This window comes from Etheostoma cragini, chromosome 15, assembly GCF_013103735.1.
Source record: "Etheostoma cragini isolate CJK2018 chromosome 15, CSU_Ecrag_1.0, whole genome shotgun sequence".
Lineage (NCBI taxonomy): Eukaryota > Metazoa > Chordata > Actinopteri > Perciformes > Percidae > Etheostoma > Etheostoma cragini.
Window position 1 is genome coordinate 5,032,981 of NC_048421.1, and position 4,684 is coordinate 5,037,664.

Consider the following 4,684-nt stretch of genomic DNA (forward strand, 5'->3'; position numbering starts at 1 on the left):
AACACAGGGTCAGGGTGAGAAAAGCTGCAAGAAATCAACAACAAAAAGCCTTGAATGTTGCTAAATGTTGCTCATGAACGAGTGAAATTCATTGATGCGGCTACAAGTTGGAGACACACCCCTACACACATCCAGGTTGGCATGCATTTGTTTGGTGTTGCCAAAGAAACATGTGATTCTAAGAAAAGAAATCACTTTCTTTTTATTTCCTGGAAGTCCCCTCAAATATCCTGTTTTCACTAACTTCCCCTGACAACGACCCTTCATTTCATTCACTCATGCACGATTTTACATGTGGTGGATATGTACACACACACAAGCACACAGACACACACACACACACACACACACACACACACACACACACACACACACACACACACACACACGTAACAATGATGAATAGTTCAACAATTCAGGAGGATCCAAAAATGCAATGGGCAACACCTAATACCCTCAGGAGGCATCAGAATCAGAATCAGAATCAGAAATACTTTATTGATATGAGTAACACCCATAGACTGTATAATATTGGACTTAGTTTCCGTGACATCACCCAGAAGTTTCTGGAGAGCCAAAATAAAGCTCAAAGTAGATAGCTCATGGTGGCTCCGGCTGTCACCAACTGTGGCACGGATTTATTCCCTTTCAGAGGTTGTCACAACTAGGGCATGAACCGCAGGTCATACTAGACCTAAGTCACAGTTACTTTGACATTGATACTGATAAAAATGCTACCAATAACAGCTTTGTCGCTGTGGTGAAATATATCTCCACCTCTTTTACCATTTCTTACTGTGGGAGGTATACAACAAGTGTGTGTGTATGTGTGTGTGTGTAAGTGTGTGTATGTGTGTGTGTGTGTGTGTGTATGTGTGTGTGTGTGTGTGTGTGTGTGTGTTGCATACAGTACATTGTTGTGTGGGTCTTTGCAGCCCACGGTTGTTTCTGGCCAAATACATTTGAACTTTGTAAACAAGCTGTTTCATTGGCTCACTGGGATTATAGGAAAATATGATTGGTCCATGGATTATAATTTGTCTGTCTTTGCAGTGGAAGAATGAGAAGTGTTAGGTGTGTCTGTGTGTATGTCTGTGTATGTAATGTGTGTGAGTTATCCCTTCATATTACCGGCAGTGTTATTATCTGTGTTTTTTTACATGGGTAAATTTGTATTTGTGTGCCCTTGTGAATGTGTGTGTGTGTGTGTTTATGTTTATGTGTCTGCCCCTTCCCCAATGGTTTGCCCTTTCGAGACTGTGTAATGTGATATTTTCTTTGTGTTGGCCAACTTTCATTAACTGACAGACGTATTCACAGAAACTTTTAACAAGCTTTATTCACCTCTCACCACTGTCTGCCTGTGCATGGTACTTTAGGTTGTCAATAAACAGTTGGCCAGAACACAGTGTTTTAAAACTACCGTAGATTATCTGACTGTGTTGTACGGGCACTGAAGAAAGTAAAACCACTGGACGCCAAGTGATTGTAAATTGTATTAAGATCAAAGGTAATTCATTCAAATTACGTGAAATTACAATTGTATGAGGTAAGAGAAAGACAAAAACAAACCTCAAAAGAAAGCTAGGGACAGTCACTGAGACAGAAACACAAGGCATTAAGAGAGGAGTACAGCACAGAGGCAGAGAAAAGGCAGGTGTGTCATTAGGTGTTTAATTTTTCCCTTGAGGCTAAATGAACGTGTAAGCAGAGAAAAACAACAGTTCAACTGGAGACTTTAGATAGGAAGAACAGTTTGTGGAATGTCTATAATTTCCTTCCTCTTTCTCTTCACTATTCGTCTCATAACAGGACCTATTAGCTCTTTAGATGGAGAGAGAAGACACTCAGAGCATTACCCTGTGTACAATGCTTTTCACTAATTCTCCAGACAGGGAGATAAAACACCATATAACACATATTGAACACTGGTGTGAGATTGTGCATTTTAAGATTTTTGGGAATGAAATTCTATTGTGGCAGTTAGTACCCATGTGTTTATACAGTACATGTATACATTGGGTATGTACTGCAATACATAAACAAATGAAAAGCCAATGGTCTGGTTGTAAAGAAACCATATTTTCCTGTAGAACAAGCACGTGTTTAAAATGTTCCCAATCTGAGTGTGGTGTGAACACACCAAGACTGGGAGTTAGATGAGAACATTGATACCACCTTTATGTCTGTATGGTAAACATGAAGCTACCACCAGTTTAGCTTAGCGCAAAGACTGAAACAGAGGGAACAGCAATGGCTCTGTCAACAAAATCCTCCTACCAAACCGATTACTATTCATCCTGAGGGGGGCATGAATGTGTGTGCAATTCCATGGCAATCTGTTCAATAGATATTAAGACATTTCAGCTACAACCACAAATGGAAATATAATGAAGGCACCTGAAGAAAAGTACATGGACCACGGAAGTCGAATTCACCAGGAAGTCGGAAACTATCCTTCAGGGACCATGAACGTCTGTGGAGGGTGGACAGACTCAACAGCAGATACTAACATCCATAGGATCATGCTGCAACCATGGCAAAAATGTATGTATGTGTATACACTATTGAGCATTTGCTCTCTGAAATGAAAGAAGTCATGAACCAAATATAAAACCTAACTTGTGTAGACATTTCAAACATTTTGTGAGTTTTGTGCAAGTACATGCAGTTCATTTGAGAGATGACCTCTGTCCATTCAGCAAGGGGTCTGCACAGATGCGTTCACGCACTCATGAACGCATGCACACACGCATGCACACACGCATGCACGCACAGACTCAGGTCAAAGTTTGGTCACAGGATTACTCAGCACAAAAGTTAAGCCTTGTCTGCACAATCAGTCATCACAATGGGAACAATGCCACACACATTCACACACCAGCCTTGACCTAACTCACATCTTTTCTGTAAGGATTAAGAGAGGAAGTTTTGTCCATGTGTATGTGTATATGTGTGTGGGTGTGTGTGTGTGGGGGGGGTTTGCGATAAAGTGTGTGGCAGGGCAGAGATGTGGACTGAAGAGGAAAGAGGAAATAAGTAATTTATCGAAAAACTTTGGGTGTGATCTGGACATGGTGAACAAGTGACATGAAGTACAGAAAAAAGTGTTTGAGCATTTCATTTCAATTTACTCTCAAGTACTGCCATCAAGTTCTGATACAGCAAGTTGGTTGATCACATTCTAGACATCACTCAAGTACTGGCATGTGATAAATGCTACAGCTTTTTTCAGTTTGTCACAATGTGTATTGATTGTGAGGGCAATGGAAGACTCAAATGCATGACTCAGACAGGGAATCACAGGTAAGTAGTTTATTGTTCCAAGAACAATGCAGGCAAAGGTACATGAGGGACGGGCAAAAATCATCGTCAGGAATCAAGTAATAGTCAAATAACACTGGGAAAACAAACACTAGGAATAATACTGGAGAGAGTAGCACACTTACAACTACAATCTGGCACAGGTAAGTGGGAATGGAGAGTATTCAAGCCCGGGGACTGGGGAAGATGAAAACAAACAGGTGAATGAAATTAGGGGCGGGGATGGTAATCACACAGGCGGGAGAGCAGACAAAGGAAGGAAGACAAGAAACCTGAAACGAGAGCAGGTGATTACTGCAAAATAAAACCGGAAGTAATGATGACACAAATGAAACATAGAATAAAAGCAGTGCTGAACCTGACAAAGACAGAATCAGTCATTTCAGCATGCTTGCTTATGTTCAAGTGACAAAGCTGTTTAGCAACCGTGGTAATTATTATTAGACGGGACACCAACATGTTAGACTTTACTGTAACATGGTAGACTGGATTTTGCTGTGCCAACACAATGATCTTACTGAAATAAATGAGTGGGTCAGAGTGGCCTGGTGATTAGGGACACTGCCTCAGAAGCAGGGTAATAAAAAGTCACAGGTTTGGGATCTTTAGGACGCCATCTGCCTCAAATCCTCCATGCTTCCTTCCATCCTCTTCTTTCATCCCTCTCTTAGGAAATTCCCAGCTGCTACGCTCACGCAGGGTCATCCCCTCGGAGACTATTTTAACTGTTTGAACTGCACCTTGTTTGCCGACACTCTGGTGTCTAACCACACGTGTGTGTGTGTGTTTGGAGAGAGTGAAAAAGATGTTGACATTCGTGTTTGACATCAAAGGTTGATAAACTGCAATCAGTTGTCTTTTCATTTTACCTTTTCACCCCAGGAATGTTTGTTACACCGTCCACACCCAACGATAATGCAAAGTAAAGAACACCCACGCACATCAAAAATATCAGAGATAGACTTTGCAAATGCATTGCTCACTATCATAAAGAACACATTAGGTGTGGCCGGGCTAGCTCAGTTGGTAGAGTGGGTTCACAAACATGTTGAGGTTTGGTCCTCGATGCAAAAGGTCCAGTGCAACCGTTCTATCCGTCAATGGGGGAAATGCCCCAAAAAATAATCTAAAAAAAGAACACATTTGGTACATGTACAGCACGTGTGTACATCTTTGTTCATATTTTTGCAATAGCATATGTGCACACACACACAAGTTTCTGGCACTTGCTCACATCTCAACCTCAGAATATTGCCATGGTTGATGAATGTGGTGACATTGTTTTAAACTAGAGGATATGGTGTGTAACATTGGTGTGTGTGTAAATGGGAGATTGTGGTGTTTTTGTGTGGGGGTTTTA